This window comes from Camelus bactrianus, chromosome 22, assembly GCF_048773025.1.
Source record: "Camelus bactrianus isolate YW-2024 breed Bactrian camel chromosome 22, ASM4877302v1, whole genome shotgun sequence".
In the NCBI taxonomy this organism is placed as follows: domain Eukaryota; kingdom Metazoa; phylum Chordata; class Mammalia; order Artiodactyla; family Camelidae; genus Camelus; species Camelus bactrianus.
In genome coordinates, this window is record NC_133560.1 from 4,256,271 (window position 1) to 4,280,502 (window position 24,232).

The window sequence follows — 24,232 nt, forward strand, 5'->3', positions numbered from 1 at the left end:
TATAGAGAGGTGGGGTGATCTTGCTCAAAGTCACACAGCTAATAAGTGGCAAAGTCTATAACTCTGCTCCTCCCTTCAGCGTGACGCCCCAGCTGGGACGCCCACAGGGTTCTCTTGTGCCTGCCTGAACAGTCCTTTCCTGTCACTCATAACACACCAAAGTGTCTGACCCTAGCCTGCCTTTTCAGCATCTTTCCCCTGCAGTCTCGCAGGAACAAGGCGGTTCGGGCCATTGTATGACTTCTGGCTCCCAGAAGCCTCCGTGCTCAGGCTGGTCTTGCCTGTGCATCCTTCCCCCTGCTCAGAGGCTCTTCCTCCCCTGCAGGAGGTCGCTTCCAGTCTCCACAGGGACACCCCCTCAGGGAAGCCCTCTTCTCACCCTCAGCAAAGCAGGTGTCCCAGGCCACATCCTGAGCTGCCCCATTAGGACTGCGGGTGCCCAGGTTTGCTAGTCAGACCAGCAGCCTCAGAGCCAGGGATTATGCCCGGGTCACCCTGCAAACCTACTGCCCGCCTCACAGCCCCCAGCCAGCAGGTCACCTGGAAGTCGCAGCAAGTGCCCCACCCAATCCAGAAGTCTCTTCACTTGCCAGCACCGCTGATGACTGGTCTCCAACCTTTGGTCAGTTTCGGACAAAACAGCAGCTTCAACTGTGAAGCAGGGGGTTTCCTCTTCTGCTCCCCATCCTTACTGGAAACGTCAAGGGAAATGAAAAGGTCTTTTCTCAACCCTTTTCTGATGACACCCTCCCACCCACAATACTCACATGCTCAAGAGCTTTGGGCCTACCTGATTTTGTTTCCCTTACGCTAAGGGGCTCAAAACACTGCGGGATTCTTTCTCTTTTGAGGGTATTTGTACTCAGCTTCTCGGCTTTAATCTGTTTTTGTCTCCTTCAGTATCCCTAGAAGTTGCGACTTCTTACTCCCTTCAGCAGCCTCCCTCCCAACATCCAGTCTAGGAAATCAGCTGTGATGAGGGGCCCGGGGGCAGTCACAGAAGATGCAACTAAGGCACAGAGAGGTGACATAATTTACCCGAGAAGATCAGCTTCAAGCCCCAACACTGTGTGTCACGTCCCTCTGTTTAACTCTTATGCTAAGCGAGCTAACCTTTTGTAGATTATGGTTATAAACAGATGAGGTATCAAAATACATACAAGGACACACATCAACTCTAAGATGTTCATTAACTCCACTATTTTGTTTCTATTTATTTTATTTCTATTAAAAAAATTAAGAACCTCTGCAGTCAATATACCAAAATGTTACTGGGCTTTAAATACAGAATATAGAGGTGTTACGTGTGTCATTACTCATCCTTATTTGTATGTTCACAAGACAAACTGATTTGAAAGTCTCTCTCCCCTCCCCCTACTCACTACTGGCTCTCACCAGAGCTCCCAAACCACACATCTAACAGCCTTTCACTTTACCTATAGCTGAACTCATCAGTTTTCCCCCAGAACTCCCTCTGCAGCTTTCCCTCCTCAGAGCACTGCAGGACCATCATTTACTTCATTAATCCACCCAGAAACCTGGGCCTTACTCCATCCTAACTTCACAGACAGTATTCATCCTTTCCTTTTTACCATCTAAACATGCCCTCTATCTGTTCGCCTTTACCCACTGACTGTCCCACCGCTCAAGTCTAAACCACCAACACTCCCCACCTGGACTCACGGGTCTCCAAAATGGCCCCACAGCCACTCTCCCATACTTGAGACAAATGGGATTGTGTCACTCCCGCGCTTTTTGGACTCCTTTCAAACCCACTTTTCTTAGAAGAAACTCCAAGTTCTTCACCTGATGAAGGTCTTTGCCATCAAACTGTCAGCTCAGGGAGGGGAGGACACGCCCTCTCCCCTCGGCCCCACCCTCTGGCAGAGCATCAGCTTGGGAGGACCTGCTGAGCTACACCAGCCTGTATTCTAAACCTGGTCTTGAGTTCTTACCAAACTGCTTCACTTATCCATACAAATCCAAGGTAGAATAGAAAGATTTTAGATGTTGAGCTAGACTATTGATTTGGGGATTTTGCACTAGCAACCTGCAAGTACATGTTCTAATGATTCTGTCTTCTTAAAACCACACCCAGATTTAAGTAGTACTTGTGGAATGTCTTCGGAGTAAAAGGGACTGTACTTTTACAGACTTTATGTTTTATAACATGAACAACTCGGACAGGGTCACAAATGGAACTGCCTCACAAGTGACAGAAGACAGGTGAGAGGCATATAGCAACAGGTCACAAAGATGGTAAGAGCAAAGTTGTTTCTCCAACCCCTCAAAAAAATTTTGAAAGAACCGAAAACTCTGAATTTTGAAAGTAAAATACTATCATATAAAGAAATAAAATAATCCTCTTCATCAGGGTTTCAAGATCTGACTCCAGAATTTTTAGCATGCAATATTGAATCCTAGCACAGAAAAATCAGATGGACTAGTGGTAAGTAAGTTCCAAGAAAACTGCAGTAATTCCTCCACTTATAAACGGACATAAACTCACCTGCTGAAGGTGAATGTAGACCGCATTCTGGAGAATTTCGGAAGCTTCCAGGCTCCGCTTCTCGATGGCGAGGACATGGACAGCTTCAAAGCATACTTCTAACTGAGTCGCCAGCATTCTTACACTGCAGCGGGAAACGGAGGCCCTCAGTCAAGAGCAGAGATGTTCCTGTCGTGTCTCGCAGGCCGTGCCTCGGGGACTCCGTGCCCTGTAGCAGCCCGGCCCCAGGTGAGGACCCGCAGCATGGCCCACCCAAGCAGGAGGGGCACTGTGCTTGAGAAATCCCATCCCCGATGGGGGCAAGAGGGGCTGGTGGGGTTGAGTGAACATATAAATGCCCACAGAAATATGCCTGCATTCATTCAAGTGATACGATCAATAGTAGCAGGCTATTTAACAAAATTTCAATTGTCAGTGGAAATTTACCATTCCTTTCCGCTTGTCCCCCACTCTGAGACAGGCTTAGGCTCTCTCACACCGGCAGCTCTGATGCAATAGTTGTGAAGTCGTTTCACTTTGCTTCAAGTGTCCTCACTTCCTGTGTCGCTGTGATTGTCATCTCTTAACACAGTCAGATGTCTTCATGGATCTCTCCCTGCGTTCCTTGCTCCTGCTCCTCAGATCCTGACATAAAGGGCAAGTGAAGACACATGACCAGAAAAGGCACCGTGGACTTGAACGAAGTCCTCAGTGATCCCCTAGGTGAGTGCTGCCCACCACTTACCTTCGATTCTCAAGGTTCTGCCCAGGGTGACATCCAGACAGGAAAGCGTCCTGGCCAATTAAAAGCTGTGTGGCCTGGGTGCGGGGACAGGTGCAGGAGCTGGTTCCAGAGCCGTGCCCCTCCCCACCTCTGCTCCCCTCTCTCCCGAGGCCCCACTACCAAGCCCCCAGGCTCCCTGATCTTCTGTCCTTCTCGTCTAATCTAATCCAAGCCCTTTTCCTCTTCCTTTATTCCCTAATTATCCCCAGTTGAAGTGGTTTTTCAGTCACAGTATCTGAAAAAAATTCCGGCAGCTGAAAAAGAGGTCTCCAGAGGTCAATGCCCATACACTGGTTCCTGAAGACAGCCCCTGATTAGGGGGGCCCTCACCAACACTCACGGGGCATCAGACATGTTGCAGGGCTGGCCACCCCCAACAAGAGTTTGCTGTGACACCAGTGCCCGCAGAGCATCCCTGCTCTCATAAATGTATTTGGCCCACTTATCTGTTACTAAGAAGCAAAAGTAAAAATATTGCTCATGTTTCTTACTAAAATTATTTATGAGGTAGAAAAAGAAATTGTAATAGAAAAGAATAAATTTGACTGCATGTTAGATCTGTTCCTTTGGCTTTAAACCTGTGCCGTTTTCTAGGCTCATACTTGCTAGCTCTGTACCTTTTGTAAAAGTAAGCTGCCTTTAGCCTGAAATATCCAGGAGAGCCTATTCTCCGGGCTCTGAACTTTCAGGATGTTAACTCTTCTACACTTATGTAGAGATGGCAAGTTGCAAAATAGAGAATAATCTTTTTTTTTTTTTTGGAGGTTTTACAGGGGCACCATGATTTGACACACATGGACAGCTGCAAGAAAAAAGGACTCCAAGAACAAACAATTCGTACAGCAAGAAGTTTGCAACAACCAACCATACCCCCGCCCCTTTTTAGTCTAAAAGGAGACTGAATTCTGACTTGGGGAAGAGGGTTCTCCAGGATATCAGTATACCATCTTCTAAGTCTGCCAGCTTTTCAAATAAAGTCACTATTCTTTGCTCCAACACCTCATCTCCCGATTTATTGGCCTGTCATGCAGCAAGCAGAACGAGTTTGGACTTCATAACAAAATGACTGCATTGGTGGTAGTATGTCTCCACTCTTTCCTCAATTCCAATATGTCACAACCTATCAATTTTATATGCTATTTAACAACACAACCAAAAAACCTATCATAGGGAATTGATTCTATGGAAATAAAGTTATTTCTATTCCTTCAATACTTGTTTTTCTTTTCTATTTTATTTTGTTTTGCTTATTGAAAAGAAATTAAAAGTGAAATCATTTTATTTCACCTATTTTTTTACAGCTACATATTTTAAATACTACAGAAAGATTTAAATTGCATTAAAAATTGTTCATATATTAGTATAAAGATATATACACAATCAATGCGGATTAAGAAAGGAATGGATATTTACTAAAAATACACTGCACATCCAGTCTTTTACAACCATATCCTGGAATATAAGCTCTAGAATCCAGGGTTCCCCCACTCCCTTTCTCACTGCTGAGTGCCTTAGTAATCAACAACCAAGGCACCATCATAGAACAACGCGATCAGTATTTTAGGTATAAATGAGGGAATTAGCTCATTCAATTCTAAAACAAAAACCTTAAAATAAATACTGAACTTATTTACAGACAAAAAAAATTGTACACAAAAAGTAGTTCCTTCCCCAAGGTCAGAAAGCTAATAACTGGTAAAGGCAAGATTTGAACTCATCTGCCTGATTCTAAAAACTAAGGTGGAAATCACATTTGATTGTGGAGGGTCCAGCAGCACAGCCTATAACCCTATCTTTGTTCAGATCTAGCCATAGACAGCCTGAGACAGCACCCTATTCCTATGGAACTCGAGGGCTAACGATAACACAAAGGATTTTATATCCAGTAGTTTCTTAGGTCTCATTTATTTAAAGTGTCAGCAGGTCAGCAGAAAAAACTCTGGGAAATATGAGTGGGTTCAGAGCTTTTTGCTGATTAGAAACTCTATTTATCAGGACAGAGTGACCTTCCCATGAGAGGCCACATGGACCTAAACTAAAGGCAGGTGAGCAATGAAAACTAACAAGACCCTGGAACTCAAGCAAGAAGGATCCCTGCCATCCCCCACCAAGTTGCCTCTTCACCCGCGTGGACACGATGGCAGAAGATCCAGGTTCTTGTCCAAGTTACACTATCATGGATTCTCACCCATAAACAGTTATGACTCTATGCTGTCTTAAGGCCTTCCCAACACAAATATGATGACACCAACGTCTCAGCAGAATGTCTATGTCTCCACTTCCTCTCTTCTATTAGGAGAATAATTCTATGGCCACAAAGCAGAAATCCAACTAAAAACACCATGCACGAAGCCAGGTGAAGTCTGCGTTACACACTTCGCTCTCATGGTCAGTGAATGAAAACTCAGAATAAGTGGTTCTTCTCCCTCAGTAAGTGGGAGGTAGGCTGATTGTGTGTGTGTGTGTGTGCACGTGTGTGTGTGTGTAAATCAAATACAATGAATTCTGGGATGTGTACAAATTTTTTTTAAGTTACTATCATTTCATGAGGATGAGACAACCTTTAAACTAATTTGAATCTAGTGTTCTGAGACAGTCTCAGGCTCTTTTGGTGGAGGAGGGGAAAGGGGAAAGGAAAAGAGGAAAGAAGTAAACGAAGCAAAGGAGTAAGAATACTGCTAGTGAAAGGCAAGACATTAATTTTGTTCCTACTTGCATCACACACAAATTAGGGACTGGCTTTCCCCTGATGTCTTGTCGAGCACTGAGTTGCAGAAGAAGAGGCGACAGCCCATTTCTCACTGAACCTGTGACAGTACTTGGCATCTTATAGACACAAAACATTTACCCTGATCAAACACTCTAGCAGCAGGCCGTAATTCTCCTATTTTGAGAGACAAGAAAACAGGAGTTCAAAGAGGGTATATAACTTGACAAAAGTCAGAAGACCAGTAAACAAGAGAGGATGAATTCAAACTCAGATCTGAATGCAGAGTCTGATCTTCCCACTCCCAGGGCTGGAAAATCCTTAACACACAGGCTTCCCAGCTCCCCTGCAGTGTTCCTGGCACCAAGCATTTCCCATGGTGATGGTCTCCAGTTCTCACAGACACAGTGCTCTGTGCAGCCAATGACTGCCATCGGACCTTGTTCATCTACCTGCCACGCCCACCAGGCTTCACCATACAGGCAGGAAAGCTGGCTTTCAAGTGCATACAAATCCATCCCTGGTCTTACCTGGGCCCTTCGGAGGCCTCTCCAGCCTAAAGGCAGCCATGAAAGTGCTCACAGTTTGTACATGCGCCACACTACCTCTCTCCATCTGTCTCCCCACCTATACTACTTAGCTATGACCATTTTGAGAATCTTGGAAACAAATTTTGAAAAACAGAAAAGAAAGGATTCTGGAACAAGTATTTAATACTTACAATTTTAAATGACAAGTTACAAAGTGAGTATTGACAATCCGAATCTGCCTTCCTAGGTGTCAGTTTAAACAGTTAAAAAATATAATCGCAAAAAATTCTCACTTACAAAATTAACTGAAACATAAACAATAATCCGGAATAAACTCAAAAATAATGCCCATGTTCTACATGGAGAAACTACAGGACTGTAGTGAGGGGTAAAGTAAGAGATGTGCATGTAGAGACATCAACATATTGCATGGAGGAAAGCAGTTTTGTAAAGATGAAAGTTCTGCTAAAGATAATTCAAAACTTACTAAAAAATCCTATGAAAACCCTTATCTGTTTTTTTTTTAACTTGAACAAAGTATTTTAGAAATCTTCAGGAATAATAAAGTCATAATACTAGCCAAGAAAATTTGGGATGGAAGGAAAGAATCAAAAAAAAAATTGCACTTTCAGATATTAAATAAATTTTTACATTACGTAAGTTATGGTGCTGGAATAAGAAAGTAAGATTGACAGAAAAAACCATGAGCTCAAAAAGAGACTCTAGTGTACATAAGTAATTTGTACACGTGGGAATTCAAATCAAAGAAGCAAAGTATGAATTCAATAATTGTCCTGGGACAATCAGAGAATCACCTGGATAGAACAAATTCTATTCCTGTCATAATGAACACCAGAAAATTTACAGATAGTGATGTAAATATTAAAATGTACTAATAACAGCAAATACAACTCTTTGCTCATATTAATTCAACTTCCCCTCATTATAACAAGTACTATTATCATCTCCATCTTAGAGATTACAAAACCTACAGAAGAGATTTGTACCATTATAAGAAAGTATTTCTGAGAATAATACCAAAAATAAAACCGAAAAAGAAGACATTTACTATCTTAAGTATATTTTGGGCCACAACAAAAGTAAACCTACTGAACAAAATGAAAGGCAAGAAATGACAAGTAAAAGCTGTGTGATGCATGTTGATGAAGACAAGGGGTTAATGTTCATAACATACAAAGAGCTGTCACAAAGCAACAAGAAGCTCCCTCACTTAAATGTGTGCAAAGGACAAAAGGGATCATTCACTTTTTAAAAGTCAGATGGCTAATATGTGAAAAATGCTGAATACCTCACTTGTCATCAAATGCATGCTAAAACAATGAAAAAGCACTTTTGCTCATCATATTGGCAAATATTTTTAAAAGATATTCTAGCTAGTGTCCATCTGTGAGAGAACAAACTGTGAGCGACGTGTTTGGAGGACGACATGTCAATGGATATGTAAACTCTGAAAAACGTGTGTACACACAGACTCAACTCCACTTCTAGGAATCGTTTCGTTTAGAAAAAAAATCAGTTCAAAAAGATGTACTCATCAGGATATTTTCACAGCACTGTTTACAATGGTGGGAAGAAAAGCTGAAGTGAAATCATATCCAGCACTAAAGAAATGGTTACATAAGTAATTCTACATCTTTTCATTCCCCACTGGAGAAGAAATTTCTAGAGTCACTTGAAAAGAGCCAGTGATGAATGTAAATGTCACATCCAGGGACTAAATTTCCAGAAGACTTAACTAAAGGAATACTCATACGAGTTCACAGGAATATTTGCAGAAGAAGGATGCCAGTCAAACATCTTTTCTGACCGTGGAAATTGGAGAAAACTGAAGTGTCCACCATCAAGACAATGATGCGGTAAATCACTGTGAGCTGTGGGCTCCGATGGGGCCGGCGTTTCGGCATGGTCCAGGGCCTTGTCCACAGCACTCTCCCACCATAGGTGTCCTTGCACAAGAGGCCACACCTGAACATCAGGGGACCCCTCCACTCTATCTGAAAGGACCGGGTGAGTCTGGAGTGGGAGGACATCTATGATATACCCCTGAGTGAATAAAGCGAGCTGAAGAAAACATATAATATGGCCTTATTTTTCAATAAAGCATATATACACACACATATACATAGATTTCTCAGATTCGTGTATGTATCTATGTATGTATGTATATATATATATATGAAATATATATGTCATGAAATATATAATGTCATGAAATATATACACCACATTGTCAACAGCTTTTACCCTCAGGAAATAAGGGGAAGGGATATAGGGGCCTATCGGTACCACCACAGTTCTCTTTTCAGTATTTCAGTAATGTATACTTGGAATTTAAAAGTTTATTTAAGTCCGAAGCAAAATGGAAGATGCCTCCACAAGACAGAATGCTATACCGGTCATTAAAAATCATACCAGGGGAGTTAGAATATTGTAGTAAAACGTATAAAAATCCGAATGGAAAATGGAGGTCTCCACACAGTAAACAGGCACAGAGTGCTCGCTGGTTTTTATGAGATAGTTGATACACACTGATGAAAATGACAGAAAATAGATGTTAAATTGTTAATTATTATCTCTGAGTAGTGGGACCAGGATAGCCTCTTTTGTCCCTTTTTTCAGACTTATTATATTAAATACACATTATTTTTCATCTGAAAAAAGCATTTTTAAGATGTGTAGTACCACACATTGAAGAAAATACACAATTACATACAGAAACAAGTAACTAGGAGGCACCGCAGCAGCGCCACACAATGTAGAACGGGCGATCCTGATTAACACCACGCAGTTACATAAGGACCCACAAAGTGAGAGCACCTGCTGTAATAGGACACGGCCCCCTTCTATTTGTCGGTTGTGTCTTCAAGGCTGAGGCAGTTCTGAGCACGGACACTGTCAGTGCTGGTGTCTGGATGGATGCCACTGTAGGTGAGGGCACCTGCAAGCCGAGAGGAAGAACAGAAATCATCCTCTGCTTTTTCTGTCCTGTTTCTTTCTTACCTTAAAAGAGAGGCATAAATAAGATAAACTGTGAATCTTCCCTACTGAAATTTCAGTAATGAAACCTTTCTTAAAATCTTCACAGCTTATATTCTGCCTATAACTGTCTTTTCAACAAAGCATCATATTTATTAAATGTTAATTAACTCAGTTAATTAACTCCCTGTTGAAACCATCTATTAAAGAATATGAAAAGCACTACGTAAAAGCACCACGCCTGTAGTGACTACCTTAGATGTCTTGACGGCAGTGCAGTCAGCCCCCACCATCCCGTGGCTCTGAGCTCCTGATGCTGCTAAGAGAGCACGCTGTCGCCTCAGGTGGAGAGAAACGGTGAAAGCGTTCTCAGAAAACTACAGCACTGACAAAACTTAACTGATAAATCCCAGGCTCCTTGGAGGCTGTCATTTTCTGTTTCTGTCCAGACACAGTCAATGAGCAGAACCACCCCATTCCCGAGCCATGGGACTCAGGTGGGAATGAGTTTTGGAGAAATTTCCAGGAATAGAATGTAACCAACTATATGTAGAACTCTGACAAAATAAAAGATGCAATACTCTGATTTTGAAAACACTCAAAATATTCTCCTAAGCCTTAGTAGCTGGAAAGGCTGGGCTTCTCCTCAGCCACTTATTTATTTCACAGCCAGTGAGCATCTCCCACAAACCCTGTTTCCCTGTGTCTGTTGGGAGCCTCAGGCACACACTTGCTGTCGATCTTATAAGTCACAGGGCAGACGCGTGTGTCTCACGCCTGCAACCCTCACACAGGCTCGAATCCTAGCCTCACGGTCTGAAATTGGCCCCATTTTCTCACCTGTTTATTTGGTATCTGTTCTTCTGTAAGCTGCCTAAAATGCTTTTTGGAACAAGTCAGAAGAATGAGTGGGTAGAGAAATGGACAGATGGACAGGTGAGAGATGGGCAGACAGACAGAGAGACTCCAAGAAAAGGGGAACAAAGAAAATTTCCTGTGCAAAACCCTCTTCTAGTCAGGGAAGAAAACCACCACGGAGAAGTGTGAAGAGGCAGGTGGCTTAGGGCTGTTTCCTGGATTCCATGAAAAGTCACACCAAGAGATGAGAGGGTAGAACTATAAATAATAAAAGAAAAATCACGCATGCTTGAAAAATATATCTACAATATGTACTTTCTAAAGAATAGATTCAAATCAGAAGAGCCCAATAACACAATCATTGGGTATTTACAGAAGTGAGAATCCCACCTCCAATCCACAAGGCATTCCTTTGGAGCACTGAGGGTCTACACGGTACGGCCATAAAGCCGTCTCCGCAAATCCATTCTATCCTGCACTTACGAGGAACGAGCAGCTGTGCTCGGGCTGCCACACGCGTCATTTACACCCCACAGCACCTCTAAGGGGGAGGGACGCCTAGCGAGCCCCATCTCTGCAGGACAGAAAACAAGTCCGGGAGAGGCTAAGCCGACCTACCAGTTCTCCATCTCACAGGACTGGTCACTCCATAGCAGGACTCGAACACGGACCCACGTTTGTAATCACAGTACTACGGTGCTTTGTGTGCTTTTTCTGTGTATAATACATTTGTTTCCGGCATGAAAGGATATTTAACAAATGTTCGGTGGTCTTGTCTATCTCCTTAGCTCACAATCAATCTTTATACTGTTGAGTTGTACTCTTCCCCTGGAGAAAGTAACGGAAAGAGCAGGAGTCAGAATGAGGTGGGGCTCCATCCTTTGGTACCTCATCTCATCCAAGTCCCCAACGAGGGAGAAGGAGCAAATGTTCTCTTCATCTTTTAAAGAGAGGGCTCCACTTATGGTGACTTACTCAACTCCAAAACCAAGGCTGGGGGAAGGGCACAGGCAGCAACCAGAGCAGTATCACCTGTAGGAAGGCGAAAAGTGCTCACGGGAGAGCTAAGGGGTGTGCCTCATTTAATTTCAATCGATAAAAGAATACCACAGTCTAAAAATACTAGCATGCAATGGATTTGCTCTTCCTTGACATCTAGCAAGTTTCCACAGCCCCCATGTAACATCATCATGTACCAGTGAAAGGAAGAGTCTACAGACAGGGAAAATCTGTACCACAGGCAGGCTGAAAACCAGGCTGGAGGAAAGGAAGAGAAAGGGCATAGTTAAGAAGAGGGGAAAGGCTGGGAAAAAGACATCATCACAAGGACTCTCAAGCATCATCCAACAATCATATAATCATTCATTCAAGAGAGAGTTACTGAGGTCTTATTTTGTGCAAGATCTTACACAGGGCAAAGCAAGAGCACAGTGTCCATGGTGGCAGCAATTGGCGGGGATCAAATACACTTCTGATCCCGGTACCTGGCACACTTGTCCTCAGTATAAAGGAAAAGAATAAAAAGTAAAATAATACTCTGTAAACTCAACGCATTGTTGAAAAAAAATTAAAGAAGACCTAAATACCTGGACAGACACACCACGCACATTCATGGATCAGAAGACAGCGCTCTTGGGATGGCAGTGCTCCCCAGAGCGATCCGTATATTCTACGTGGTCTCGATCACAATCCCAGCGGGCTCCTCTGCAGAAACTGACTAGCTGCTGCTACAATTCATATGGGAATTCGAGGGTCTCAGTAACCAAAACATACTTGAAAAAGAAGAACAACGTGAGAGGACTTGTAATTCTCAATTTCAAACCTTACAACTGTATCTCCACGTGAGTTTAGACGCCATTTTTAAGTTATTATTGTGTTTATCCTTATTTTCCAAATTCTGTACAATGAAAATAACTGTTACAATAAGAAAACTAAAAAGTAATGTATCTTTATAACATGCACAACGATTCATTCATTGGGAAAAAAATATTTTAACTTTAAAGAGTTAAACAAATATCTAGTGAAAAAGGAATAATTAAAAACAAGAGTGCATTTACATTTTTCATAAATTGAACACTGAAAAACACAAACACATCAAGTTTCTAGAGAGACCGATGCAACATATTAATAGTTATTTCCAAAATTCTAATTTAATGATGAAAACTCAAGAAAGAGAAAATCGTGATTGACAGCCAACTGCAAACACATGGAGAGCAAAGGCCTAGAAATCACAGTTCCTTTAAATCTGCTACTAACTCAATAGGAGAGGAAATTCCTCACTGAGGGGACAGTGGAATCCCATGCATAAGACAGTATACACAGTACAAACTGCACTAGAATCGGGGGTGATTTTCTTAGAAGAATTCTAAAGTTACAACATTGCTGAAAAACTATAAATACACTGATAGACAGATTAAAAGACACAGTCATATATATTATATAGAAACATATGAAGTCTGCTCCCATGTTGCATAGATATACAAACATATTTGTTCATTTATGGGCACTGATTACTTTTTCCCAGGTAGAGTATTTCAACTAAAACAATCAATAATGCACTCCTCCGGTCAAATCTAGTTGATAATTTACTCTGTTATGTAACCATAATGTGTCTAAGATAGATCTAAAATTAGTGAAAAAGAGCTTTGTATGGCTTCTTGAACTCTTCTCAAAATTCCAATCTTAATTTTAAAATAGATCTGAGCAGTATTTCTATATGATCTTTTCCCTCGTGAAATAAACAATACAGTCTGTTGTCAAAATTCTGTCCTTACAATGATTCACGAGCACCGTATCCTCACAAAACTGCTGGACAGCAAGGCACTATCCAGACACTGTGACCAAACAAGTGAAACACAAGGAAGACAGTGACCCTATTCTGGAGGGCTTATAATCTGTGCCAACACCGGGGATTTTATTTGATTGGTTTGATTGGGTTGCAAAATGAAATCAATCAAGTACTTTCTTCTTTGAGCATTCTCTAAGTCATGACTCTGCTGTTAGTGTCATGAGCAGGAAAGACTTAAGCATGACTTGATTAGGTCAACTAGCAACAATCATCACAGGGGAGTGAGTAATAAAGAAGTAAACTGATAGCAATGCTTCTGCCTACATGAGAAATAAAATAAACCTACACTGATCTCTGCAACAAAATGAGGAGATGAGGTCCCCAGTGAGAAAACAAACAAGAAATCATAAAAGGAAAGACTTTTTTATTAATGATTCCAGGAAGGAGTGGAGCATGCTGGTGAAGAGCACAGATGCTTGGGACAAACATGAGGGTCTGAACTCCCACAGTACTGGGTAGCTCTGACACTGATATGTCAGTGAAATTTTCTGCATCTCAGTCTCCTATCCATAGACTGAGGACAACAACAGCACCTGTCTCCTAGAACGGTCCTAAGAATTAAGTTATTTTATATATTAAAGTTTAAATAAAATACTTCAGATTTTAAATATTACCCCAAAAGCACAAGGAACAAAGAAAACAGTGATAAATTGGAATTCATCAAAATGTAAAACTTTGCTTCAAAGGACACCATCCAGATAGTGAAAAAACAACAGATAGGAGAAAAGTTATTCAAATCATTTATCTGATTAGGAATTTGTATCTTCAAATAAAAAAAAAACCTCCTACAACTCAACAGTAAAATGGTAACTCAATTAAAAGTGAATAAAGGATCTGAAAATGTATTTTTCAAAGAAAATATACAAATGGCCAATAAGCACAATCAAACGATGTTCAATATCACTAGCTCTAAAGGAAATCAAATCAAAACCACTAGGAGAAACCGCTTCACACTCACTACAATAGGTTATAATAAAAAAAAGAGTAACAAGCACTAATGAGGACACAGAGGAAGCGGAGCTCGCAGCAGTTGCTGGTAAGGATGTAACACAGCGTGGCCACTTTGGAAAACAGCCTGGCAGGTCCTCAGAGAGTTGAACATTTGGTTTATGAATGACGCAGCATTTCTGCTCTCTGGTCACACACGTAAGAGAACTGAAAACAAATGTCCACATAAAAACTCCTACAGGAATATTCACGGCGCCATTACTCATCACAGCCAAAAAGCAGAAACAACACAAGTGTCTATCACCTGATGAATGGGTAAACAGAGGGGCCCAGCCATACAGTAGAATATAATTAAGCAATAGCAAAGCATAGAGTACTGACACAGGCCACAACGTGGACAAAGATTGAAAACGTTACTCAGTGTGAAAGAAGTCAGTCACAATAGACGGTTCCATTTACATGAAATGACTCATTTTACATGAAATGTCCAGCACAGGCAAATCCACAGAGAGAGAACAGTGGCTGACTGGGGCTGGGGGAGGATGGGGAAGATGGGAATGAATGCTTGTGCATAAGGGGCTTCCTGTTGGGGGATGAAAATTTTCTAAGATTGACTGCGATGCACAATTCTGGGCATAGAGTAAAAACCGCTGTACATTTTAATGGGTGAATTGTATTAAAAATGTTAAGGACAAAAGCACGTAGGGCCAGTACCTTCAAATAGTAAATTCAAATTGCTAACTTTTATTACAGGAAGAAGAAACTGCCCTCAGCATGAAAGCAGCAGATCAGCAAATATGGGTTAATTGAAACTGGACAAGAGCATTTCACTTGAAACAGTTGCTGAGTGTACACGAAATATTCAGAAATAGGAAAATCATCTTGACATCACGAAGAAGCATTCTGCTTCAAATGCAGATCAAATATTTAGCAAGCCCAGCTGCTAGAAATGACCAGAGAAGAAACCTGGTTCTTAAAACAAGCACCACATCCAACAAGGAAATGGTGGTGAGGAAAGCAGGAGGCTGAAAATCTGGAACAGTTAGCTACAAATAATTTCTCCACTGAAAATTCAAAAATAAAATGAAAGTGACGCAATGCTGTGCTGGCCTGATGTGAATGGGCTTCCTCCGGTGCTCGACAGTTCTGTAACCCCGAATGAGAGACTCAGGAGAATCAGCATGGCTCCTGGCAGTCCCCAAGTGACTGCCCACCAGCACGCCGACCACCATCACATCTGCCAGGGTTGAATTGCAGAGAAGAGACCAACTTCTAAAAGGCACAGGAAATTTTGACAAGGGAAGAAAAGGCTGTGGTAAGTCCCGGGACAGAGGCCCTATGAGCAGAGGCCAGAAGGCTGCAGGTGAACTGGGGTGGCCCTGGGGCAGGAAGGGACCACGGAGGAGCAGCTCTCAATTCTCTACTCTCTCTCCCTCGGGTAGGAGAGATAAAGCCTGCATCCTTCTCACCTGGAACTGTGGGTTCTGGCTGGAATAAGTCTTACCTACAGGGAATGATTACTCAATACTCTGTGGAAAAAGTCAAGAAAGCGAGAGGGAGTAGGGAGCCAACTCCACAAGCCTCTCCAATGCTCCCATATTTATTGTGTATAATCAAAGGAAAAAGTCATTAACAGTTGTGTGATAGTAAGCAGGAACTTGGGGAAAGAAGGGATGAGACAGAGATTGCAGAATCCACCATGAGTACAAAGACTTAGTGTATCTTTAGGGAAGTCATGGGGTGAGGGGAACAAGATACATTCTTTAGATATGTGAATTACAAAGCAGACCACCAGACCAGCCAGGTCCTTGTTTTGGGGATAATAGACTATCTAACTGCACACAAGCCCAGCGTTTATAGCTGAGGGCCTGGGTCATTGCTTTGCAATGAGCAGAGTGCAATCTAAAACCTCAACTATGCAAGCAAAGCATTGTCTCTGCTTTTTAAGGCAAGGAGACAGGAGTGAGGATACACAGGCCCCTGCTTGCAAAGCAGTTACTAAGCATATATTTTTCTTCTTAAAGTTGACAGGCAGCTGGGGTCTGTTAAAATTTGTTAAACCAATCATGGGCTCCCACATGAAACCATTATTGAGGACACCCTAGGGTGACAAATCCTGGCTTTGGGCATTTTCCTGCCAGCTTCAGCCACTCTAGCAGGATCTAGGCACATCCCTGAATAACGATCCCACAGTACCACCCACACTCTTAACTCCTGGTGCTTGAAACTTAATTTTAGCTCTACACAACTTAACGTAGAAAAGTTTCAGAAATAAAAGATATTATATTCATTTTATATCTCATAATCGGACTGATTTTTCTGATTTCTCTAAGCTGCTTCTTCTTGGTAAAGCACCTAATTCAGCAGGTGAATTCCGTACTTTCCTTTGGGCATAACTAGCCAGTTTGGTCTCGCTAACTTCTATTGGTCAAATACCGATACACTTAATTGATTTCATTGTTCATCAATTTCAGCTGGGAGTAGAGGGAGTGTCACTTTGATCCTCAGCCCACCCTCAACTCTTTATCATCAGCAACTCAGGCCTCCGGAAAACAAAAAAAAAAGCATTTGTTTCCCTTCTGCACTTTCAACAAACCCAACAGGATACATCAGCCTGGAGAAAGAATTCAACACATATGTTAAAACAAAAATCTATAAACCTGAAGAAACTCCATCTCTGAATCATGTTACACAATGACATGAAAGTAAGTGTGTCAGGCACAAAGCATGGGTGAGCCTGACCACCTGATTTCTATTCTTCAAAGGAAGGAAGGTTTTCCCATTTTTAATTATCACTCTGTCATTGTTTCTGATTAAGCCAAAAAATAGTTTATGAAATAATTAAGCACTGCAATAACAGATTATTGTTGTATCAATTACAGAAGACATTCAGAGGGGTTAGGAAAACCCACCTCTGTAAAAAAAATGCAATATTTCTTCCCCTGTGAAGAACACGTATACAAAATGCAACAGAGAATTCAAACTCTTGTGGAGAGGAGCAAAACCCACAGAAACAAAGCAAAGTCATTAGTATGAGTCAATTCAAAATTCACTGGACAATCATGTTCAATGCATTCAATGAAATTTAAAGGCACACTGCAAACCATTCACTTAATGATCTGCAGGCTAGAGGAAGAATTTCTCTCTTTAACAGACAACAGTAATAAATAGGGTGAACCACCAAACAAGGACCAAAGAACAATCAGGTTTTTAACAGTTCTGATAAATCAGCATGTTCTAAAGATCAAAATCCAAAAATTTTAAACATTCATTCACACCACAATGAAACAAGCACTTAAAAAAAAAAAAAACCCAAAGAAACTGAGCACATAGATCATGTACCTGGATCAATGAGAACTTCATGTACCGCTGGAAGAAAGAACAAGCTATAGCCTTTTACTTGAAAAATAAAACTACTTTTAAAGATAAATGCTAAAACACATTTCATCATTCATGTTGCCTTGAAAAATCTGAGGCACTTGTATCTCATTAGAAAAGCAATTCTGAATAATAGTATGTTACGATTCAGTGCCAGTTTGCTTTAGAATAAAAAAGAAAACAAAAGCTACTATTTCTCACATCCTGCAGTGTGTGAAGTGCCTCCCTGCCTCTTTCTCCTCCCGTTTTCTAAGCTCATGCTCCCCAACCCTTCTGAAACAAGTATGAGAACCTCTTATTCCCACCAATATGCCAAATGACAAAAGAATATCAATTTATTTGTGTAAATATATGCCTACAGCTTAAACTAGAGGAGAAATATATCAGAAGTCTATATGGAACTTCTTTCTACCTTCCTGAACTCACACACACAATCGTTCTCACACACAGACATATTCCCCCGGGATTACTGGGCACTTCACAAGCTTAGGATTTCCAACTTCTAGAAGATAACTTTGTAGTTAGTTTAAAATACAAAACTGTCAGCTTTTGAAAGCCTTGTTCATCTGCTAAACCATCAAAATATCAAAGAGACCCAATTAGCCTTCTCTGTAGTACGTAATTCCCCATGATGGCAAAACAGACCCTAAGAAGCACTGGATCCAAGTCTCGTGTTTATCACTAGCTATGATAGTTTTTAAGCACATTAGCATATTCAGAAAGGTATGTCCCAACAGCATTTATTCTTATTGAAATACAATACGTGTTCAACTGCCTATATAGAGACTAAGTCCCATGATGGTGTTTAAGAGCTATTTTGTGTATTGCAATATGTAGTTTTAAGTGCAGACAAGGAGGGTGGGTATTACTCAGTTGTAGACCACCTGCTTAGCATGCACAATGTCCTGGCTTCAGTCCCCAGTACCTCCAAAAAAATAAATAGAAATAAGTGCATATTTAAAAATAAGAGTAAAGTTATAAAAAAAATGCAGACTAAAAACCACTGCCATCTAGGAGCCACAATTACAATAAAAAACAAGAGTTTCTATCAAATATTGACTATATGCCAATCACAGAGACAACCACAAATCACACCTGACAACCATCACGTGTGATTCTCAGCAACCCTACTAAGTAGACACGGAAGAGAAACCCGACACTGCGGATGAGGAGACGAAGCTCGGAGGAGCCGGGGACGCTGACCGTCCTGCTCCCCGTGACAACACGTCAGCCCAGGGCAAGCTCTGACAGAGCTGTACTGAGGGGACACCCAGCTGCATGGAATCTTGGGGAACTGGGGAGTCCTAGAAAACTCAAAAAATTGTTCAGTGAAAAACCAGCTCAAATATATTACACAGTGCCACATCCTTTAAACAAGGAACACAACTGAGACCTTTTTGATGCCTCCGTGTCCTTTCTGCGATCATCAGTTTCTTGCCCTCTCAGCACGACCAGTGATGATTTGGACCCCTTATGAAGTGCACTCAGATGGCAGAGCTTTTAAAGCTGTTTTATGAAGTTTGTAAGACTCTGTCTATGCCTCACACAGGCGGTCACCCATCACTTCTCACCAGTGTGGATGTACCACCTGAAACCACTCCTTTCTGCTTTTTAAAATCCCTTCATCTAATCCAGACATTTCAACAGCAAAGAAGCAGCTCAACCATAGACAGTGGACAGCTCTTCACCAAATTACTCGAACAGCCCATTGGACTACCTGGAAGCCCTTTTCTTCTATTAAAACCACTTCCAGGTACTTCATCATTTTCTGATTGGTGAACTTGGCCGCTGACTGGCCTACTCAGAGAGCTCCCAGCCTCACATACAGGGGTGGGCGAGGACCCTGCTGTTGGGGGAAATCAGTGAGGAAGGCGTACATCCTCCAGTCAGGTCTGCACGGGTAGAAGTGCCACAACGTGCTCAGACATTATACCGTCAGCACCCCTGGGCTCCCATGGACTGGTTTCACATTAACCAAACTCATGACACACTGATGCAAGAAAACCAGAAATTTAACTTATTAATGTAACAGAAGGAGTGAAACTATGAACCAGACTGCAATATCAGAGTTCAACCATTAGTACATCTTCTCCTCAATGGCCCAATCACGGGCAGGCAGTCACATGGCAAGCTTGGATAGAAACAGAGCAGGAAGGGTTTCTAGATAAATTCAATGGACTAAATTTCTGTTATACCAACAGATCTACTGCCTGGAAAACAACGCTAATCATGGTGCACTTTTCATGGACAGTGGCCGAGACACGACTGTGAGCACCTGTGTGACTCTCCTTTCTCTGTCCTTTCTGGGCTAACTGATGCACAGACGTTTAGAAATCCAAGGATGCAGATACATATAAACACCCAAAGCCCATTCTAGAAGCCTCAAAACCAGACAGCCAGGGTTAAAATACTAGCTCTGCCACTAACTAATTTTGTGACCTTGGCCAACTTATCCTCTGTTTGCCTCAAATTCCACACTGTAAAACTGGGATAACAATCAAACCTTTCTTACTCGCTTGTTGAGAAGATTGAAGGATTCATTTCTGTAAAATGCTCAGAAATGAATGTAGCACATTTTTGGTGCTCAACAAATGTCAACTTAATATTACAGTGGTTTACAAGTCTCCTTTCTAATCATCTTCTCTGTTTCCTGGCTAGACTAAGTCCCAAAGGAAATCCTTATTTCTCCTTTTATAAACTCTTAGGGTCCACCCTTCTGTTCCAACCCACCATGTCTTTAAACTGAGGGAGGGGATGCTTCCTCCCCACTCCTCTGGGCCACGGAGAGTGCTTCCCCCTTCACACCCCTGACCCCTGGCTCACAGCTAGCCCTCCTCACACTAACAGAGTGAGTTGTGATTCTGGGGAGACAAGCAGGGCATGTGAAACCCTTCCTTTCCCTCCAGTGTTGGCCACCCTTGGGAAGCACCTGGGATGCTCAGCTCCATGGCAGAACAGCCCTGTGCATTATGGGGCTGATCCTCTCAAGGGAAGGCTCGCTGTGGTCCAGAGCTACCTGGGACAGGGTAAGTCTCTACTTCTGGGACACAGTATCATGACACTCATTTACCCACAGCCCTGAAGTTCATGGAGAACGTGGCTTCATCAGTAACAAAGAAGACATTTATCGCCTGCCTAGTCTTTTGTGTCATCTCTCAGTTGGCTGCTGGAGACAACATGTGTATAAGTATTGGGTCCCCTTAGGCCCCAACATATATGATGTAACAAAAAATTCTGTGGCTTAACGTTGGTTCAGGGCGACTGTGTAACAGTTCTGATTCTGCTGATGCTAAACTATGGGTATAGAAATTATAGAACCTCCTCAAATATCTTTCATCATAAAACCAACTTTTCTTATTTACCTGTTTCTTAGTAATTGTCAAAGACCATCAAATGATGGCTTCACATAAAACAGCAGCTAAAGTTTATGAGCCCTCTTGACATACCCACTGTGGTAAACACTTTACATAATTTCTAATTATCACAATTCTACAAAGCAGATACGAGCGTCCCCATCTCACAGATGAGGGAAAAACTCAGAACGAACTGACTCAGGCTCACGTGGCTCAGTGGCAGCGCGTGCACACAAACCCAAGTCAAAAAACTACACCCTTTCCTATATGTACCAAATCTCCTACCACCAATTAACACACAGTGGCGGGTCAATACTCAGGGAACTCAACACACTTTTTAGCTTTAAGTTGCTCCAGAGGCCGCTTCTAGCTCTTTTATAAAATCCCGGCTCACTGGTTTCTAACACTGGAAGAAAACTCCGATTTTGCCATTGTTTGCACAGCAAGTCTGAAATGTTCACAGGGAGATGACAGAATAAAACTAAGATATAAGCAGAGTAATTTTTCCAGGTAGACAGGCACAATGGACATTGTGCTATTCTGAAGCATTAAGCAAAGTAATCAAAATAAAATAACGTTGTTTAAGCCTTCTTTTACAAACAGGAAAATTAAGAGTGTAAGAAGGTGCAACAGTGCCACCTACGGCTAAAAAGACCTTCCAGGTTGCCGGGAAAGATACAACACAAAAATTGCCTGTAGGATGAGAAAAGAGAATCAGACAACTTAAAGCTTATGTAGCACATACTGCACTTTGCTTCGGGGGAAGGGTGGGGTATTCAGTATTTAATCTGATATTGCTAATACTCCTGAATATAAACAAAAGACATAGGCTCATGGAAACTCATCTTAGAAGAGGAAAGAATCAAGTCCAGCCACTTCATTTTACAGGAGGGGAGACTGAGACTTTGGATTTGTCCTCCTGTCAATCAGCAGCAAAGCTCTCCTAGGCCTCATGTCTTGCTCTGTAGCAAAAACCAACAGATCCGTACTAGGCCTATATTCATAAAAGTCACGTCTGTATTTTTCCAACAGTAGGTAATCTAAGTATCTTGCAAAATACTTCTCAAAGAGCCAGAAAATCACACAAGTTTGTTGAAATACAAAAACATTTATTTACATATTAAAACAGCATGAGCTTTATTCTGTCTATTAAAAAAGTGACATGTGAAATCAAAATTTTGATATTTTAAAACCTGTTAAGAGTGCAGAAAAAAAAATCAAAATTTTATTTAATCACAAAACAGAGAAGCTTATTCCCTGAAAATGATTAATGTGGATTTTTCTAAACTTAATGGTTCTGGTCAGAATCCCAGGAATTTAAATGTCTGAGTGGATGATTACACGGCAACATGAATTCTGGGTTGTAACAATACACATTCTGTGTAAATAATTTTCAAGGTCCTCTGCTTAAGGCAATTTAACTAGTCCCTGTCTCACTAGAATGATACAGATTTCATTAAAACTTCATACTGCCCTAGAAGTAAAGAAAACTGAATCCTTGTTACTTTAATCCATATTCATAAATATCATATATATACATAATGAATATGCATCAGAAATAAGCTACCCTTTTTAGTATTCAGAGTTGATACTTCTAAAGTATCAGTCATTGTGACAGTACATTTTTATTAAGCACCTCTACGGTGCTTTGTATACAAAGCGTCTAACTCTCACAGTCAGACAAGGTAAACGATATTACTCAAATTTCACAAATGACAAAATGTACTTAAGCCATGAAAACAACTAACATATTCATCATCAGGAAAGGAAAGAGTAAGGATTTTATTTACAATACTCACTGACAATCTTTTCTTCCATACTAAGACTACATAAAACCAATTCAGTCTTTGTAAATTTTTCAGTCAATAAGCGCCCCTAGAGAAAAACAAGTAACATCATTAGCAACGGTTGGACGTTCAAAGCCCAATTCTCTTTTGCACTATAATTACTTTTAATGATTTGTTTTTAGTGCTTACAGAGCACTAAAACAAAAAAATATTAATTTTAAGTCATTACCTGAGAATAAATCATTTGTGAAAATGTACAATTTTATTTTATGCCACTCTGTCTCACATTCTCACTGGTGTCTCTCCTTTGAAGGCCTCATCAGGCTGAGATCGCTAAAATCGGTCATTTATGGACTCACAGGAGTTCGGGAAACCACTCAACGGGATACTGATTAGAGGAGCAATTGAGAATGCATCCTGTGCAGCCTGGATTCCAGCACCGAGCTAGCCACCGCCAGCTGCGTGTGATTTGGGACAAGCTGGCCCATCTCTCAATCCCTCAGCTGCAAAAAAGGAGACACTGATACCTACGCTCAAACACCTGCTATGAAGTAAAACATGAGGAAAGCATTTTGACTTTAGGTATGTGTCCACTCACAGCGAGTTGGTCATTATGATGATGAGGATGGCTGTTAATAAATTAAGCTAGACCAAAAAGTAGAAATCACCATAAAGGAAAAACACTTTAAGTCAAACAGCATTTCCTTTTGGAGTGGACTGCAGAATATTCTATTGATTTTTTTAATAAACCAAATTTTGTCCATTAATTATAGATTTACAAGTTCATGGACAAGTCTCCAGAAAAAGTATTAGAGGCCTCTAACCTCTGATTACTAAGAAAGTAAAGTTTAAAAAAAATCAGGGGGGATATTTTACCTCATTTGGGAGAGTATGTGCTTAGCATGCATGAGGCCCTCAGTTCAGTCCCCAATAACTCCATTTAAAAACTTTTTTAAGAAATGGAGAATTAAAGCAAAAATTTGGAGGAATACAGAATTTTTTTAGAGACTCAACTCAGATTTAAGATGGGGAAAAAAACTTCCATTTCTCAGAGGAAATCTTGAGAACTATGTAAACTGGATCTGAGATGTCTAGTCTTTTAACATTATTCATGAATTCATATTACCAAGTCTTAAAACTACCTGATAACCCACAGTGGTGATACTGATTGTAACAGCTGCCAACGCGGATCGAGCTCCGGCTAGGACTGCTGTGTACTGACATCTCTGCCCCTGAGGCCTCACCAGGCTGAGAGCACTAAATTTTGTCATTCATGAGCATCTCATTTAAGTCCTCCATTTGTGCTTCTCACTCCCCCCTCACCATCTGAGGGAAGCACTGTTATCATCTTCTCCACCCGCAGATAAGGCCACTGAGGCACTGAGACTAAACCCGTTCCAGGTCACATTGTTATTAAAGGATGTCTGTATTTCTGCTGTTTTTCTTTTGACAAAGGAATCTGAGATATCAATTCAAGAGAGACTGTTAAATAATCAAGTCTGTCTGGCCTTCACAAAGAGCAGATACTATAAATTCCTGATATAGGATGAGGCT

At 41.3% G+C, this 24,232-nt stretch overlaps 1 pseudogene; it reads right to left on the minus strand.

The window, feature by feature from the left end:
• LOC141574702 (trafficking protein particle complex subunit 9-like) overlaps positions 1-24,232 on the minus strand; it is a 62,945-nt pseudogene that overhangs the window by 25,338 nt on the left and 13,375 nt on the right.